Source organism: Danio aesculapii, chromosome 12, assembly GCF_903798145.1.
Source record: "Danio aesculapii chromosome 12, fDanAes4.1, whole genome shotgun sequence".
Classification (NCBI taxonomy): domain Eukaryota; kingdom Metazoa; phylum Chordata; class Actinopteri; order Cypriniformes; family Danionidae; genus Danio; species Danio aesculapii.
In genome coordinates, this window is record NC_079446.1 from 15,250,397 (window position 1) to 15,270,631 (window position 20,235).

General features: G+C 41.4%; 1 long non-coding RNA gene across 1 annotated transcript; it reads left to right on the plus strand.

Moving 5' to 3' along the window:
* Positions 1–4,002: 4,002 nt before the first annotated feature.
* LOC130238723 (uncharacterized) lies at positions 4,003–19,417 on the plus strand. Its single transcript, XR_008838643.1, has 3 exons — positions 4,003–4,101; positions 18,551–18,678; positions 19,329–19,417. It is a non-coding gene; the product is annotated as an uncharacterized LOC130238723 (long non-coding RNA).
* Positions 19,418–20,235: the final 818 nt, after the last annotated feature.

Here is a 20,235-nt window from a genome sequence, read left to right on the forward strand (position 1 = left end):
CAAACACCTACATTACTAGGTAATTGGATAATTGATGCTGACAGTTAATTTATTGTGAATTAATGCAGCTGTTTATTTGTTTTTAATATTTTGAACCTCCATTGTTCACTGTCTCTTAATACACATACCAGCAGGACATATCTCACAAAAAGTTGGGTGGTTGGTTAGTATTGGCTTGGAAAAGGCATCATCACACTTCTCAATCAATGAGAAAATTTGGGGCAGGCCTAAGACTGCCGCTGCTGCTGCTCTCACATGAACTGCATGGTACAAAATATATAAAAGTAGCAAACTCTTAAACTTACATTTTCATTTTAAAACTCTTCCAAATGGCGAAGTTGAGAAAACCAAAGCTAAGCTAAGTGCAAAGCAAAGTTTTCATATCACCGAAGTACTGAAAGTCTAAATTATCAGCTGAATACAGTACACACTGTTGATGTCAGCAAACCACACACCCAATGTTAATGTTAATGTTAATCTTCGGCAGACTACTTTGCAGAGTTCATTTACATTTTCTGATGATAAAGATCCAAGTGTGTTTTAGCAACTGGCTTGGTGGAGAGTGTAGTGATCAGCGGTCAAATCAGGAACTTATGGAAATTCAGTTGTGTAAATGAATTTCCAATATGAACAAATGCTGCAGAGTTAACAATGAAATCTGGACTTTTGTTTAGACTTATCAGTAAGAGTGGCAATGGTGATCTGTCTTTTGTTCTTCTGAAGGACATTGGTGTTAAGAGTCCAGAACTTGCAAAACGGGTTCTTGGCCTACTTAACATTCCCTCTAATCTAAATCACCTCAGACACAAAGAAACACATGGATTACAATGTTTCCATCTAACAAAATGGACACAAAATGGAATATTTCACTTCATACATCTTTAGATTCAAATAATCATGTATTTAATTAATATGCACTGTTTGAGATACTCCACTATTGGCTTGTTTCCACTGACTGGTACGGTACGGTTCGGTTTGGTACGGATCACCTTTATCAGGCTTGCGTTTCCACTAACAAGGGTACCCTTTTGGTGGGCGTGGTGTATGACAGAAAGTTTCAGTCGACGTCATTCTCGCTCGAGGAAATGTCTACAATTAAGCTGTACGGGTCACTTACATATCATATGAAAAGCACTTCTCATAAAAAAGATGCTTCATACACATTAATACTTGTGTGGAAATGTTTATTACTAATTTTTCAATGAACATGAGTCGATTATAACTGCAGATCAATGACAGTGCGAAACAGCCTACTGTAACGTCTGTAATTATATTAAATAACTAAATAAATGAACATATATGAACACATACAGCCCCTTATAGTCTCCGATATGTTATCAACTACAGAAGAACACACACAACAGACATTTCGTCTGTATTTAGGTTAAAAAAACACAAAATATAGCCTACAGTCAGTGAAAACCTCTTATCTGTGTCTGTAATCTTATGCCGCTCCTTTTTTCCGGCTTCTCCTTTGTTTCTTCACGCTTCACTCTCGCATTTGTCAGTGTCTGACAGGATCGGATTTCAAAAGCATGTCAATAATCAAGCGCAGGTTATTATCATCAGCTTAAGAAGTTTGTTATTTCAGATATAATGTTAGACGCGCGCGAGCGCTAGCAAGAAAGCGAAACCGCTCGCGCCTCAGACTGGCTCCTAAAAAACTACGCGGCACAGGGTAAATCTGCTCTTCTTCTTGACTTTGTGGCTGTTCATCCAGACGACGACAAGGTTTGTTTGAGCCCAGATCCACCATGGCTCGTTATTATATGTATTTATAATTCTGCTGCAATCTCTCAGCTGTGTAATTCAAACATGGCGTTTTTTTTTGTTTTCATTCTGGCTTGTTGCGTAAGTGAATGACGTATCTCTGTAAACCAATAGCCTTCAGCTGCGCGTGTGGCTCCGCCTTTTGGTACCCTTTCTCGTGTTTGGTACCCTTTCGAAAGGGTGCCGAAAAAGTGGTATGGTACGGTTCGGTTTGGTACGCTGTTTGACAGTGGAAACGGCCATAAAAGCGTACCAAACCGCACCACTCAGTGGAAACGGGCCATATATGAAACTTTATGTAATAATGTTTATATATGAATGCTTAGGTAAAGATCAACATTACATTGTGATGTTTAGACTTTATTTATTCAGCACAATGCCTTGGGTAAACTAGAAGTGGTTTGGAAAGTGAATTATGCATAGGAAAATATTTAAGACTCCTAAATATAAAAACAGTTTAACTAGGCTATAACAATGTAAATGCTGTTCACACTATGGATGACAACCTCCAGTGACTACCTCACAGACTCATCCAATCACAATGCTGGATTTGAAAGGTGCCATCTTTTCAATCCTGCCTTCCAGAGAAAGAATAAAACGTTCTCTCAAAGAAGTTAAATGTGTAGGGCTGGTGATACACAAGGTAGTATGTGATACACAAGGTGGTACAATTTGTGTGGTTTTCAATGCAAGTGTTACACCACTGAGTGTCAGCAAGACGAAACAAAAGGATTTTCTGCACATTCATCCGAATTGCTCAAAGACTTCAGAACTATGCCGTGTGTTCCAGCAAGGATTTTCGTAGTGATTGGATTCACAGTGCTTAACCAAGAAGACTAAAACCGTCGCTTTAGTACTACCATCTCCAGAAATTTGCGTGAAATTTCCAGAATCTCCAGATTTCTTCTTCTCAAAGACCTAAGTTTGCTTGTTCCTTGCATCAAGACCTGCAGGAATATCCAGCTTTTTCCAACCACTGCATCAACAGCAGAAGCATAAATATACCACTTTCCAAACACGGATTCCTGACATAACTAACCGTAAATCATCTTCCACTGTCAATAAGCACGAGCCATAGCATACTTGCTTTTGATGTACGTACATACAGAAAATGTTGCTTCTCAAAGCCAAGTTCACAGAGCCCTGATGGTGTGGTTGAGTTGAACATTGAGTATGTTTACATGGGCAACAATACTTTAATGTGATTTTAATATGATTAAGACAATACTCTGATTAAGAGTCTACCATGTAAACAGTGATTTTTGATTACCTTAATCCGACTAAAGTCATAACTGAACTAAACAGAAATGGAATTAAGACATGTGGAGTATGCATATATTAGTGGCATTATTGAAGTAAACACCGCAATCAAACTATTACCATCATGTAGGACTTTTCACCACATTTTGTGATAAGATCCACACACGCGGCTGTCCGTAAAGGACCGCACACACATACACACAGACACACACAGATCACTCAATGCAGAAGTTTTTTTTCTTTTCATTCGACGTGCGGTATCAATAAAAACAACACTCTTCCACCAGTCCTTCATATTTGTGTCAAATACCCCAGTTTGTCAAGGGGGCATGAATGAAATGTTCATGAGTGAAAGTTAAACTGTCGAACTACAGTTAAAGTCGAAAAAATTGAAGATAAAACATCCAAAATTGAATCAGTAAAAATTGAATCAGTAAAAGTGAATAAAGTTAGGCTGGTGACGTAACATTCAAAAAGCACTTTACTAATTATATTATTGTCTTATTCAGATTAAGGCAAATAACAATTACTGATGTCCATGTAAACGTGGCAGTAATGTCTTCAAAGTAAGTGAAGGATCCAGATGGACATCCTGCTGATTTGATTCAGAAGGGCACTTTTTTGTCAGACGGCTCACCGGTTTGAATTTCATTCATTCACCGTCATTAGTTTTAAAAAGCACCTGGTCCATTTTATTTGTATATATTTTACTGGAACACATTAACTTTACAGGTGACAGATAGTTAGCTGTGGAGCTAACGGTAATCATATTATTGCCTCTAGTGAACGCATGAAAATAATTTACTCGAGTGCACACCACAATGTCTTGTGCCCCCCTTAATAGATGCTGGCGCCCCCCCTGGTGGGGCGCGCCTGACCATTTGAAAACCCCTGCTTTAAATTATAAGTGCAAGAATTTGAGTAATTTGCTAAGGCATTGTAATTCTTAATGTCTTTCAGGTTGGTGGCACGGAGGAGTATAACATCTGTCAGGGCATTACAGATGGCCTTATCACTAAGCCAATTGTATGTTGGTGTATTGGAACATGTGCTACCCTGTTCTCTTCTGAGGTAAATTCTTTACATGGCATTTTAGACACTTATTTCTGTTGGCACTGTCCAATGTGGCACCTACAGCCTATGTGTTTCTGGTTCAGCATCTTTTTTAACATTAAGGAGTACATATGAAGGACACACAACATTAAGTACATGATTTGATTGATTTGGAAATTGCATGAAAAATGAAGTACTATGGTTTTCATAAAAAGGAACAAAAGACAGCCTTTTGCATAGTCATCTTACAGTGTTTTCTTAATTGTTAGAAGTCAAAGTAAAAAATAAACCAAATTCTCTCGCACAGCCCTAGTCATACATCATCTTTAAAAGCAAATTATGTAAAGTGATTAAGCAATGCCGCGCCACTGACAAGCCAACTGCAGAGAAACAAAGCAACCATTGCGGCTACCGCAGTGATCACTTTTTCCGAAGTTCAGCTATTCTTTTTTGCACTTGATTATTATGCATTTAATGTTAAAAAAATCAATAATGAATAGGCCTACACGAGTGTATCCTGTGTGTGTTTGTGCATCTTTTATTGCTAAAGCCACTCTTCCAAAACCGAAAGTTACTTCATCTGTCTGGCAATATTTCCGCTTTTAATCGAATGAAAAGTTAATTTAGATAAGCTAATACTCATAAATTGTAGTAAAGTAATTGTGACGTGCGGCCACGCATCGAATCTGTGGTCTGATCTCATCTCTCTCTCGTTGTCATCTAGACAACGATACGTAGACGCCACACAAGTCAAGTCGCAAAACTGAGGCTGTTACCAGCTGAATATGCAAAATATGATGGGACCATCGCAACTGGCCCACCTTTACAGGTACTCTGCCCTGCACCAACTGTGGGCCAGTGGCATAATTCCCCCTCCTTTCTTCCTTTAGCACCAGTTAGGGAGTTAAGGATGTACTCTATATAAGGTTGGTGGTTACAGCCGGTCATCAGATGGGCACCCCCCTTCCTTGGTGTTTCACCGATTTAAGCCCATGACACCTCGGGAGGGCTCGACAGCAGATCCAGCGTCCTGGATCTACTCCTGCTGACCACCACCCAACTCTATGTTATGGTTTGTCTTTCAACTGGTTGGCTTTTCCACCGAACCTCCCTTTGTAGCCAAATCCAGCGAGATGTTACTTCTGCCTCTTTAGTAACCTTTCCTACAAGGCGTTTCCTGGCCATTCCTTCAATTCCCAGCCATCCGAGGGCTCTCCAGAGTGACTGCCTCGCAAACCCCCTACAACCCACCTCTACTGGTAAATTCCAGGCCCTCCATTCATTCTCTTGGCTCTCAAGTATCAGACTTTGATATTTATTGAGCTTACGTTCATGGGCCTCCTCCATTCTTTCCTCCCAGGGTATTGTAAGTTCTATAAGCACCACCTGTTTGGTGCCTCTAGACCATAGGACAATATCTGGTCTGAGGCTAGTCTGTGCTATTTCCTCTGGGTATTTAAGCTGCTTTTTAAGGTCTGCTCGCATCTCCCAATCCTTTGCTGAGGCCAGAACGCCTCCTCTCCTTCGGCCTGCTGCAGTGCTCTCTCCTGACCTAATAAACTGAATAAAGCACTGCCCATCAGAATGCTGTTTCACCTTCTTCCTTGCCTGCTCCAATCCATCCGCCAACTGAGAGAGGATTTTGTCATGCCGCCACCGGAATTTCCTGTCTACCAAACTTGACTGGCATGCTGATAGGACATGCTCAAGATTTGCCTGCTTTCCACATAGTGAGCAGCTTGGTATCTCTACCATCCCCCAGATATGAAGGTTTGATGGAGTCGGAAGAACATCATAGACTGAACACAGCAGGAACTTTATACGTTGTCCTTCCATGCTCCAAATATCTTGCCATGTCAGGGCCCTTTCTCTGCTTTTTCATGCCCACAGCTTTAACTTGCCGAGTTTCCTCCTCTGCTTTGCGGACCTCTCTTTGTATTAGCCTGCGGCGTTCCTTTGGGTACACTTTGTTCCAGCTCGCACTAGTGAAGCAGCCCAATCCAAGCCTTCCCTGCGCTACTGTCCCCACAATATCTGCATACTGCAGTCGTTCCTCGGCATCCCTTAGTGCTTTATTAGCTGACCATTTGTGGCCTGCCCCAACCACAATGTCTGCCTGACGGACTTTTTCATCCTGTCTCGCAACATTATGGCCTGCCGAGTTTTCGTTACTTTGTACTCTTCCAGGACTGATGTCACTGGTAGCTGTAGCTTGCTGCCTGTGCTGTATAAACCAATGGAGCAGAAGCTTCTTGGCACACCCAACCACCGTCGTAGATAGGTGTTCATCTTCCTCTCCAGTCCTTCCACTGTAGAGACAGGCACCTCATTTCAAGCAGCGGCCAGAGCAGTCTAGGAAGTACTCCATGCTGGTAACCCCAGGCCTTATATTTTCCAGGTAGGCCACTCTTCTCTAAAGATGTCATCCAGGTATCTACTTGGACACTCATTTGCCTCACGCTTTCCTTATCATTAGGGTCTGCCCTATACCACTTCCCCAAACTCTTGACTGGTTTCTCTCTGACTGTTGGGATGGTGGTACCTTTTGTTCTGAACCGAAACCGGTCCTGAATGCATCCCCTCCTCAATACCAGGCTCCTGGACTTCTCAGGTTTAAACTCCATCCGTGCCCAATCAGTGAGTTCCACTAGATCCTCTAGAATCTATCTCCCTTCAGGTACTGATTTTGCCATGATGGTGAGGTCGTCCATAAATTCTCTTATAGGTACCTGCTGGTTGCCATTGGCCAAGATTGCCTCACGCCGCAATTTCTCTGCTGACTTAACAAGAAGATTAATTGATGCTGAAAACAAGATCACTGAAATTGTGCATCCAGTGACAATGCCCACCTTTAGTCTCTGCCACTCTGTGGTAAAATCCCTACAGGTGAATCGAATGTGGAATTTGCCATAATAGCACTGCAAATGCTTCCGGAATCGTTCTGGGACATGGTAGGTCTCCAGCGTCAAGTCCACCAGCTTATGAGGTATCGTTCCATATGCGTTTGTTATATCCAGCCACAAAACTGCCAGATCACCCCTGTTCTTATTAGCGTCTTCAATAATCTTGGTGATTACGCTGGTGTGCTCAAGGCAGCCGGAAACGCCCGGAACTCCTCCCTTTTGGACCAATGTATCTATGTATCCATTGTCCATCATGAAAGATGTCAATCTCTTTGCTAGAATCCCAAGAAAAATCTTGCCTTCAACATTAAGAAGTGAGATCGTTCGAAATTGCTTGATTCCTGAGGAATTTCCTTCCTTAGGAATGAAACATCTCTCAGCCACCAGCCAACTTTCTGCTAGAAAGTCCTTCTTCCATGCCACTCTCAGTAGCTTCCACAGTCGTCTCCTCAGCCCTTCGCAACATTTATACACCTTGTATGGAATGCCATTCGGCCCTGGAGCTGATTTTGCTCTAGCCTTCCTTAGAAATGTATTTACCTCCTGCCAGCTTGGTTCCTCAGATCTAAAGAGGATACTTGGTGCTGTTGGTTTTAGAAGTTTCTCCATCTCCCCCAAACCTTTCTCCCTTCTAGGATCACTATGTGTTTGCCGGAGATGATCTTCCACCTCCTCTTTTGTTGCTTCCAGCTGCCCTGATCATACATCACCCAGAATATTTGACAAGTATCTGAAAGGGTTCTTGATAAACTCTGTCTGTGCTTTCATTCGTTTCCGCCTGTCCCTGCGATGACAATCAGCTCTGCGCAAAGTCTTAATGCGCTCCCTCAAGTTATCACGAATCTCTGAGAGCGCTGGTTTCTCATTTGCTGGAGCTTCATGAAATACCTTCCTCAGCCTTCGCAGGTCTCCTCTAAGGATTGCTATTTACTTCATATGTCTATTTTCGTTTAGTTGGATCCCTGCTTTCACCTTCAACTCTTTCTTCCCAAAGCGATCAGCTCCCATGCTCCACATAATGGCAGCCATTGCCCTGAGCTTCATTCCTACATCTCCTGCCAAGGCTGCTTCCAGCACCTCATCCACATCTTGATCAAATTTCTCCCACTGCTTAATTGCCACTGCAGCCGGCCAGTTCACCTGTTCCTTTCGGACCACTCCTACACATGTATCTTGTTGCGGTAGAATACTGTCCTTTGTGCCCTCTACTACCTGGTGCCTTGTGTCCTCTGACACACCAATGCCTCTGTTCCTGTTCCCATCCTCATAATGTGCCTGGAGATTCTGGGGACTGTGGTTTGCCTCCTGCCCCTGCCTCTACTCTGTCTCACCAGGTTTCCCTGTGCATTGCACACTATGATCAGGTTGCAAGCACTTCATCTTTGACTGATGTATCTTCAGACCCCTCTCATTTTTGCATATTCTCCCACATCTGCAGACCCGGGATAAATCGTTTGGCTGTTCCCTAGTCAATTGTCCATCATGACTGGTCATAACACTGGTCTGTCCTGTGGGTCGATCATTCTCCCCTGCTCTCGCTCGACCCTGGGGGTATCTTATCATATACCTTTCCATAGCGGTAAACAATGGATTCCTATTCACAGAGGTTGTGTTTCAGCCTGCCAAGCCTCCACACCCCAGTTTTGGTCTTTCCCAAATGTCAGCCGTCTTTCCTTGCTGTCACCGTTCTTCCTTGGTCGCCAACTTGTCTTTCCAAGTGGTCACTAGGTCACCCAGAAAAGAATATGCAAAATACGATGGGACCATCGCAACTGGCCCACCTTTACAGGTACTCTGCCCTGCACCAACTGTGGGCCAGTGGCATAATTCCCCCTTCTTTCTTCCTTTAGCACCAGTTAGGGAGTTAAGGATGTACTCTATAAAAGGTTGGTGGTTACAGCCGGTCATCAGATGGGCACCCCCCTTCCTTGGTGTTTCACCGATTTAAGCCCATAACACATCGGGAGGGCTCGACAGCAGATCCAGCGTTCTGGATCTACTCCTGCTGACCGCCACCCAACTCTATGTTATGGTTTGTCTTTCAACTGGTTGGCTTTTCCACCGAACCTCCCTTTGTAGCCAAATCCAGCAAGATGTTACTTCTGCCTCTTTAGTAACCTTTCCTACAAGGCGTTTCCTGGCCATTCCTTCAATTCCCAGCCATCCGAGGGCTCTCCAGAGTGCTGCCCCGCAAACCCCCTACAACCTACCTCTACTGGTAAATTCCAGGCCCTCCATCCATTCTCTTGGCTCTCAAGTATCAGACTTTGATATTTCTTGAGCTTACATTCATGGGCCTCCTCCATTCTTTCCTCCCAGGGTATTGTAAGTTCTATAAGCACCACCTGTTTGGTGCCTCTAGACCATAGGACAATATCTGGACTGAGGCTAGTCTGTGCTATTTCCTCTGGGTATTTAAGCTGCTTTTTATTTTTGTCGTAAACGTCTTTGAGCCAAAATTCTATCTGTAGGATATCTTTTAAAACGCAATCAGAGCCAATGTAGAAGTTGTGCAGCCTATATTATATTAATTCTAATAAAATTAAAACCAAAGTACAATTAATTGCATTTTTCCTTTGATAAAAAATAAAATACAAAGGTGGCTAGTTTGTATTATATATGTATATGTATTATATGTATATATGTATATGATTTACATATGTATTTATGTGTATATGTGTATATTACATTATATATTATACATATTATTCTGTCCTCTGCATGCATTTTGATTGCGTGCATGCATATACAGATAGCTAAACACTTAACAGATCATCAGCCAACTTCAATGACCACTCAGATGAATTTTGAACAATCTTTTTCTTTACTTGAGTGCCGTCAAGCAGTGTTTGTAATCTCCATTACATACTTTTTTTGTAAAACTGTAAAATAAATACAAAGATGCTTACTTAAAGTGAACAATTTACAAAATGCAATAATCTGTTTACAATATGTACATTAGCCAATTACTGTAGACAGTATTGTACGTAGTCCGCATAATGTACGTGAAACAATAATATTCTTTCAAGACATAAGTCTCAACAAAATACTAACACAAAGTACATAAAATACAAATGTAAATTATAACTTACAAGCAAAGCTTCTTGGGCGATTCACACAACAGATTTGGAGGAAAGAACACAAGAACATGTGGTCTCCGAGCTGTGATCAAAATGGCTGCTATGCAATGCGTTCCTGATGCTATAATCATAGCAAATAAAGTTTTGTCAAACTGAGTTTTAACTTAAATCTATGGTAAACAGCGCCCTCCAGTGGTTAGGAAAAATAATGGTGTACATGGCAAAACACTCCCTGTCTGGTATTAAGCATAATACCAATTTTAATTTCTCAACAAGTGAAAAAGAATTCACAGGGTCAATTAAGACGTAAGCAAAATAACCTCAGTAATGGGTCGTAAGAAGGTTTTAGCAGTTCCGCCTTTAGTGACTTTCAGTTCCAGTTTCCTGACCGTTCCATCTGAATCTGCGATAGCCTTGGAGACCAGAGCCATTGGCCATTTGTTTCTTTTCACTTGATCATCTTTTAGAAGGACCAAGTCTCCCTCTTTGATATTAGGCTTGCTGTCTTGCCATTTCTTGCGCCACTGAAGAGAAGCAAGGTATTCTCGTCTCCACCTTTTCCAGAACAAGATTGCAAGATACTGCACCCTTTTCCATTGTTTCCGATGCATGTCAGAATTTTCAAAGGACCCTGGAGGTGCAGATGGGGTACACACTTTTTGCGAAAGGATCATTGCTGGGGTGAGAAGAAGAGGTGACTTTGGGTCGGTAGAAATTGATACGAGAGGTCGTGCGTTGACAATAGCACACACTTCAGCTATTAAAGTGGACAGCATCTCATGAGTCAGATGTAAAGAGCTGATTTGAGGAAGCATGGAATCCAGAATCCGTCTTGAAAGTCCAATCATCCTCTCCCACGCTCCTCCCATGTGGGAAGAATGAGGCGGGTTAAAGATCCATTTGCATCCTTCCTCACTGAGGTAGTTTGTCACACTGAGATTCTTAGTAGAGTCTACAAGCACATTCTGCTCCTTGCATGCTCCTGTGAAATTAGTGCTACAGTTGGATTGTTTAATCTTTGCTGGGCCCCAAATGGCAAAGAACCAGCGAAGTGCATTAATGAAGCTTGCATGTGTCCATCGACTCTATCAGTTCAATGTGTATGGCTTGCACTGATAAACATGTAAAAATTACGCATGTCCTCCACGAGTGCAGCGTGCCAATGCATTCCAGGGTCCGAACACAGCTAAGCCAACATTAGTAAAGGGTGGCTCCGTGCTGATGCGGTCAGAAGGGAGGTCACATCTTTTTGCTCCGACAATCCAGAAACCAGCAGTACGGATTTCTCCTTCTGTAAAGACTTGACCCTGATGATTTACCTTCTCATGGAAATAATTTGTTAGAAGGGTTGCTATGTAACTCCGACCAGGTATGATGAGAGGGTGTTTCTCACTGCTTATTAGTGTGGACTGTTCTAATCTGCCTCCAATCCCTAAGAGACCAACCTCTAGAACTGGATCCATCTTCTTTAATAAGCTCTGCTTGGGAATGACCTTTTCATTTTCCAGACAAGCAATTTTTACTTTATAAGCATCCCTCTGTACACATTTGATGATGACACGTTCTGCTTGGGTCAGTAACTCAGGTGTGTATGAACTCTCACAATGATGCCAACCATGACATGACCTGTCTTTACATTTAAAAGACTGAGCAACGTGAATAAGTGCAGCTATAGCTCTTCTTAAAGATTTCCAAGATGAGAACCTTTGGAAACGGTGAGGACCAAGGTCGGAATCCGAGTGTAAACAGGTTGTGGCATGTGCTCGCACTTCCACATCTGTTTCTGGGCTGATAAGGCTGTGAGGAGTTTCTTTCACTGGGGTTGATGCTGAGTGCTGCAGAAATGATGGACCGGTGAGCCAGTTTGTTTCAGTCAGGCGACAGGCAGAAACTGGTCTAGTAGCAACATCAGCAGGATTTTGTGAGGTTGGAATATACCGCCACTGCTCAGGGTCACTGAATTTCCTAATCCTTTGCACTCTGTTACTGACATACACATAAAATCTTCGGGTCTCCCTGCAGATATACCCCAGAACGACTTTGCTGTCTGTGTAGAACAGTAGGGTGTCAGGATCAATGTCTATTTCTTGGACAATCTGTTCTGCCATTTCAACTGCAAGGACAGCTGCACAGAGTTCAAGTCTGGGAACTGTATGTACTGTCTGTGTATGCAACTGCAGATATGGTTTGAATGGATGCATCCAAAAAGACATGAATCTCCTTGCTTGCTGAGTGAGAAATGGACATTGGAGTGTAAGTTCTGGGAATACTGAGCTGACCTAATTCTTGCCAAGAGTCTTTCCAGAGGTTCCATTCTGCTTCCTTTTCAGCAGCAAGAGGGGCATCCCAGTCTGACGTTGTGTTTGACAGTTCACGGAGTAGCAGTTTTCCTTGGATGGTAATTGGTGCCACCAGGCCGAGAGAGTCAAACAAGCTATTGACAGTTGCTAGAACTCCTCTGCGCATGAATGGTTTGTCACTGAGACTAACATGGAATGTAAATGCATCCGTTTGGAGATTCCAACTCTAGATTGAGATGTTTCAAGTCTTTTGCATAATCAGCTGGAGAGAATGCTTGTATCACAGCTGGGCTATTGGATGCTATTTTGTGGAATCTTAGGTTAGAGATAGCAAGCATATCTTTGGTAGCTTTGAGCAAACTCACCGCTTCAGTGATGGAGGGAAAAGACTTTAGTCCATCGTCCATGTAGAAGTCTCTTTTAATGAAATGTCTTGCATCTGCACCTTGTTCTGATTCACCGTACAAGGCAGCACGTCTGAGGCCACAAATGGCAACCGCTGGTGAGGGGCTGTTGCCAAATACATGGACTTTCATGCGGTACTCCATAATGCTTTCTGAGATGTCATTGTTCTTGAACCACAGAAAATGCAGGAAGATGCTTTAATCTTCTCTGACGATGAAACTGTGGAACATTTGCTTATGTCCACAGTGATGGCTACTGGCTCATGCCTGAAGCGTAAAAAGGACTCCGAATAGGCTGTTGTTTAGATCTGGCCTAGTTAACAGAACATCAATCAAAGACACACCATGGAACTGGGCACTGGAGTCAAATACTACACGAATTTTACCAGGCTTACGTGGGTGGTATATGCCGAAGGAGGGTAAGTACCAGCACTCTTCCCCTGGATTTACAGTAGGAGTTGGCTCAGCATGGTCGTTATCGAAGATTCTCTGCATAAAGTCTACGAGTGCTCCTTCATTTCTGGTTTCTTATGTGGAGTGTGACAGAAAGAGTTGAAACTATTCAGGGCTTGCTCTCTGTTATTTGGAAGACGTTGTCTGGGTGAACGTAAGGGAAGGGGTGCTACCCAACTATTAGTGTTAATTTCTCCTTGAGGTAGAGCTTATTGGGACATGGGCTAAAGAAGGACAGGCGCCCATCTTCTAAAATGTTTGTACGGTAAACACTTGCAGTTGATGGTTTGTGAGTAGCACAGAGACATACCTCACGAACCACAACCCAGCCTAAGTCCAGTCTTTGGGCATAGGGAGCATTCTTGGGCCCATTGTGTTGCTCTCTCACCTTGTGAACTTGAAGAATATCACATCCGAGGAGGAGAAGTATTTGAGCTTTAGGATCCAGAGGGTGAATGAGGTGAGCGATAGATTAGAGATGTGGGTGATGTTCTGCTACTTCTGGAGTGGGTATCTCCGACCTGTAGTCGGGCATGCAGTTGCACTCAATGAGTGTAGGGAGTGGGACTGAAAGACCACCATCTAGAGGGTGTGCGATGAAGTCTACAGCTCGGCTCCCAGACATTTCTGTAACTCCTGCGCGAAGTGTAGGGAAATTCTGTACTCTTGAGGTTGAAGAGGTCGAAAAACTCAGGCTTAGCAAGTGAACGATTACTTTGATCGTCGAGAATAGCATATACATTCTGCGATTTGTCTGGTTCTCTATTGGAATGAACTTTTATGAGGCAGATTGTTGAGCAAGATCGTGAACAATTAGCATCTCCACAGACCTCTGTACATTTTGAGTTAACAGAAGGGTTTGCACTTTCTTTCTCCCTGCCATGCTCTGTGTTAGGCATTTTGTGAATCCAAGGAGGTGGTCCAGGTTGAAGAACTGTGACATGTTTGTTGCTGCCACACTCCATGCACTGTATATCAACATCACAGTCTTTGGCCACATGATCGTTTGAAGAACAACATTTAAAGCAGACATTATGCTCCTTCAAAAAGGTTTTCCCTTCCTCAATGCCTTTAGCTGTAAACGCTCTGCACCGTTTCAAAGGATGAGGTTTTTTGTGAATGGGGCACTGTCTGTTGATATCTGTTTACTGTTTGATGAATCAGCAGAGCTGGTTGTTTGCTCAATCTCAGTTTTGTGGGTAGAAATGAAGCTTTTAAGTGGTCCAACTCGCTTCACTGAAAACTCTGCCTTTACAGGGGCATTTGGAGAGAAGTTAAATGTGAAACTAGGGTCATTGCGCATGTAGGCTTCCCTGCATGTAAAGTCTAAAAAATGTGAATGGAGGAAATTGTACCTGAAACTGAAGCTTGTATTGAGATCCTTGGGACATCCACTTCTCTTGGAGGTTGAGGGGAAATTTGCTAACAATGATTGCCACGCCTCGCGCTGTGTCCAGGAAGGAAAGCCCAGGTAAGTAGCCTCCAAGCGTGGCTGACTCCACCTCCCTGAGAAGATTTGCAAGTTCTCTAAGCTTTTGTGGTTCTTTACTGCTGATTTTAGGAAAACAATCCAGTTTGTCAAAGAGCGTTCTCTCAATTATTTCAGCACTCCCAAAGCTTTCTTCAAGACGGCACCATGCCATTCTACAGCCAGCAGCCAGATCAACAACATGAACAGCTCTTACTCTCTTAACCTGTTCTGAAGACTGTGGTCCTAACCACTTTATCAGAAGATCAAGCTCCTCAGTAGGGGTAGTGAAAGCCCTTCTAAAGCATTAATGAATGAAGACTTCCATGCCAAGTAATACAAGCTCACGGCGCACCAGGTATCTGGCTATTTCACCCATACCTGCATGATCTGCAAAGGATTCTATATCCTGGACCGGGCCGTATCCTGAGCAGCTACTGTGGTGGTCTTGGAGGAGTGGAGAACATGAGACTGATTCCTGTGACGCTCAAGGGACAGACGATTCTTCGCTGAGGCCAGCTTCCAGCCTCCGCCGCTGAGCTTGCAGCTCTGCACAAGACGTTTGGCCAGCGGAGAAATTAAAATGGTCGTGCCCAACTGAGTCTGGTTTCTCTCAAAGTTTTTTTTCTTCACTTTCGCCAATTAGTGAAGTTTTTTTCCCTCTCCGCTGTCGCCACTGGCTTGCATGGTTCAGGATCTGTAGAGCTGCGCATTGTTGGATTTTCTCTTCAGTGTTTGGACTCTCAGTAGTGATTATTAAACCACACTGAACTGAGCTAAACTGAACTGAACTTAAACACTAAAAACTGAACTACACTGTTCCAATTTACTGTGACCTTTTATGTGAAGCTGCTTTGACACAATCCAATTTGTTAAAGCGCTATACAAATAAAGGTGTATTGAAAATTGAATTGATGGCTGATGTGTCGTACTGTTGAGATAGGGAGTGTGAGGCTTGTTAGATTTATCTGAAACTGGAACTTCTCTGTATGCTAAGTGGTGAGAGAATGTTGTGTATGGCAACGTGACAGGAGTGCTCCGGGGAAATAGTGGTGGTGTGCTGGGTATTCTAGGCTGACTGACTTGGTATGTCTTGGGGGTAGACATGCAGTTTAATCTGTCAGCAACTTGTGCGATATGGCTTGTGGCAGATGTGGTGGTGGGCAACACGGTTGGTTTGAACTTTTCTTGATTACAGAAATTAGGTTCCACTTAGAGCGTGAAAACTTGTTCCAGAAAGACTGTCCACGTAATCCTTTGTGCGATTTTCCACAGTCTCTTGTGGATATGCCGTAGCATCAATAGGCATATTAATTCCTCCTGACTCTATCTCTGCTGCAGCTGCTTCCAGTATCTCAGCTTCTCTTTCTGTTGCTGCAACCTCCTTTTCATGTTGCAAGGATAACAGTTCAGAATCCAGTTTAGCCATTTATAGCAGTACTTTAGCCTCTCTCTCTCTACAAAGGTTGTGCGTGCTCTTAATGTTTCAGCTTTCGCCCGTGCTCTGGTTGCGGCCATGCTCGCTGTGGATGATCTTGAGCTCTTAAAAGATGAGGATATCTCTGATCTGGTTTCCAGCTGACTGAGTGAGACGTTCAATGCTGTCTGTTGCTGCTCCTCAGCTTTCTCTTGAGCAACCATCTTGAGTCAGATGTGATGGAATTACTAATTTGGTGTGATCTTGTTAGTGCTGTGTTCTGCCCGTCGTGATGCTTTTTTACTATTCTGTCCTCTGCATGCATTTTGAATGTGTGCATGCATATACAGATAGCTAAACACTTGTAATAGATGATCAGCAAACTTCAATGACCACTCAGATAAATTTTGAACAATCCTTTTCTTTACTTGAGTGCCGTCAAGCAGTGTTTGTAATCTCCATTACATAATTTTTTGTAAAACTGTAAAATAAATACAAAGATGCTTACTTAAAGTGAACAATTTACAAAATGCAATAATCTGTTTACAATGTGTACATTAGTAAGTACATACAAAGAAATTGTAGATCTGTAGATCTTCGAGACAGGGTTGTCTCGAAGCACAAGGCTGGGGAAGGTTACTGAAACTTCTGCTGCTCTGAAAGTTCCAATGAGCACAGTAGCCTCCAATATCCGTTAGTGGAAGATTTTTGGAACCACCAGGACTCTTCCTAGAGCTGGCCGTCCATCTAAGCTGAGTAATTGGGGGAAGAGGGCCTTAGTCAGGGAGGTGATTATTACCCGATGATCACTCTGTCTGAGCTCCAGCGATCTTCTGTGGAGAGAGGAGAACCTTACAGAAGGACAACCATCTGTGCAGCAATCCACCAATCAGGCCTGTATGGTAGAATGACCAGACAAAAGCCACTCCCCGCCTGGAATTTGCCAAAAGGCATCTGAAGGACTCTCAGACTATAAGAAACAAAATTCTCTGGTCTGATGAGACAAAAATTGAACTCTTTGGAGTGAATGCCAGGTGTTACGTTTGGAGAAAACCAGGCGCCGCTCATCACCAGGTTAATACCATGCCTACAGTGAAGCATGGTGGTGGCAACATCATGCTGTGGGGATGTTTTTCAGCAGCAGGAACTGGAAGACTAGTCAGGAAAGATGAATGCAGCAATGTACAGAGACATCCTGAATGAAAACCTGCTTCAGAATGCTCTTGACCTCTGACTGGGGCTACGGTTCATCTTCCACCAGGACAATGATCTAAAGCACACTGCCACAATATCAATAGGGTGGCTTCACAACAGCTCGGTGAATGTTCTTGAGTGGCCCAGCCAGAGCCCAGAGCTAAATCCTATTGAACATCTCTGGAGAGATCTGAAAATGGCTGTACACCGTCACTTCCCTACCAGCCTAATAAAGCTTGAAAGGTACTGCAAAGAGGAATGGGAAAAAATCCCAAAGACAGGTGTGCCAAGCTTGTGGCATCATATTCAAAATGACTTGAGGCTGTAATTACTGCCAAAGGTGCATCAACAAAGTTTTGAGCAAAGGCTGTGAATACCTATGTGATTTTTCAGGTTTTTTATTTTTAATAAATTTGCAACTGTTTTAAAAAATCTTTTTTTCAAAATTTTGGTTAAAAACCCAAACAATACAAACATAAAAATAAAACAAAACAAAAAAACTTAATTGTAATAACAATGAAATGACACAACGAGAAAGTATTGAACTACTGAAACATATTTAATACTTAATTTAATAATAGTTTATTTATTGTTTGTTAAGCATTAACTCTACATTAATAGACATTAGTAAGTAGCTTATTGTTACAGCTACAAATGCTGTAATCAACTTATAAGCACATATATACTGTGCTTAATGATTATATTTTCATACTTTGTTAATGATACCTTTTTCACTACTAAATTAATTATTGCATTATTTACAAATAATTTATTTAAGAGTATTTGGTGGTTTTTAAGATAATGTAGAACTAAGTAAATGATTAATTCAAATTAACTATTCAAACTATTCAAATAAACATTTATATATATTATTATTCTTGCATGTGGTAATAGTTATTTTGTATGTTAATAAATGCTTTTTAACTCAACTTCGTGCAGTTTTGTGATCTAATCTAAAGTGAGGACTATTTATGCTTTTTAAATCCTTTATGTTTTAGGTGAAGTGACGTCATCGTGAAAAGGGTCTATAAAAGAAACAAGCTTCTTTCTAAGCATGCAGAATCGCTGTATTTGTTTGTGGGCGTACAAGAGTTCAGGTGACTGTTGTCCTGATTTGTTTGAATGCTAAAGCAGGAACTAATTAGCACCCATGTAAATGAGTGTGTGGAATTACTAGATGTTAGTACAGCAGTGCACATTAACGTCATTTACTGTTAACTTAGTATTGTGTTATTTTGAATGTTTTAGGTGCAGTTTGGCCATGCTGGAGCATGTGCTACACAAGTGTTAGAGACCGCTGTTGCCAAAAATCAAGCACTGCGAGAAGCAGGTGCATTGGTGCCCAATAGCTTTGATGAATTGGGCGATGTCATCAAGTAAGTAACAGAAAAAGACTTACTCATCGAGATGTTTTTCAAAATTTCTTTATGAGTATAAATATTGTTGATGATTTACACTAGACTGTTTTTGTTAGCTGTGCAGGATGGTCAAAGTAGTATCACATTTGTGAATAAAAGTGGTCCCATAATAATTAATTAGTAAAAGATTTGTTTGTTTGTTAGTTTTACCTTTTACATTTTTGTGGGGGTTAATTGACTTCAGTGGAATGACAGGAATATCTGAATATTTCTTTTAACCTGTTAATTTTATTTAACCATTTTTCACTAAAGTTATTGATTTGATTAGATTTGATTGGTCCTTCACTGAAGAAGTTCACTTTCTGAATGGTTGCTGAATCAAAATCTCTATAAATAACAGTTAAATGAAAAGAAAAAAAAAATGGAAGATTTTTTTTAATATAAATAACTTTTGATCAATATTTATCAGTTTTTAAACTTTGTAGTATGCCTCTAAAGATTTTTGTGTCTGTTGTAATAGAGGTTTTGAACAAAATATTATCAAGTTTTTAATTTTATATATTTATATTTATTATTATGTAATTGTGTAAATATGATTTATGTACCTAACCTATTACTCTCCTTAACTCATTAATGCTTCATCTGATTTTTTCTGTTTCATTGGGAAGGTTTGTGTATGATGACCTTGTCACAAATGGAATCATTGTTCCAGAACAAGAGGTTCCTCCTCCTACTGTCCCAATGGATTACTCCTGGGCAAAAGTAAGACCTGTACTATGTACTATCCCTCTTAAAGGGATCTGTTCTTGTTGCTTACCATGCTGAAACATGGCTGTGGGCTTTGTTTTAAAAGCACTTTATTTCATCTTTACTGTTATTAGTTTTTGTTAATTTTAAAGATAACTGTCAACAAAAATACATTAAAATTAAGATACAAATTATACCAAACAAAACTTATTCCAAAAAGAGGATTTTTTTCACCAAAAATGTTTGAAATTATCTGACCTACGTTTTTTTTAGGCATAAATCCAGTCCTCATAAATTGTTCTTATTGTGTCTATAATAAGAGTATAACTAAATAAAAAAACACTTTCAAAATGGATACAAAATGATCAATTACTCAAAAGTAATGATGTTTGTGCTCTTTGCTTTGATATGCATTTCCCACTTTTGCTGGACACAGCAAATATTGTGCACAACAACATATATTGACATTTTGAAGAATATGGGTAACCAAAAGTTGCTTGACCCCATTGACTTCCATGGTTTGGAATAAGGAGAGGCATCTGCTTAGTTACTACTTTCTTAAAAATATCTACTTTTATGTTTAACAAAAAAGAAGCATAAATTGGTTAGGAACCACTCATACATAGTCAAACTTTAAAAATCTGAGAAGTCTAAAAAAATCAGAGAGAAGTCTAAAAATTTTGCATTTGCTGCATTTGCATTTTTTGCATTTGCTGGATACCTCTCTTTTCACCCTGATGATCCCTCGGTTCCAGCTCGCATTTCAGCCTGCCTGTCAGACATTTCACACTGGATGAAAGATCATCATCTTCAGCTTAACCTCACGAA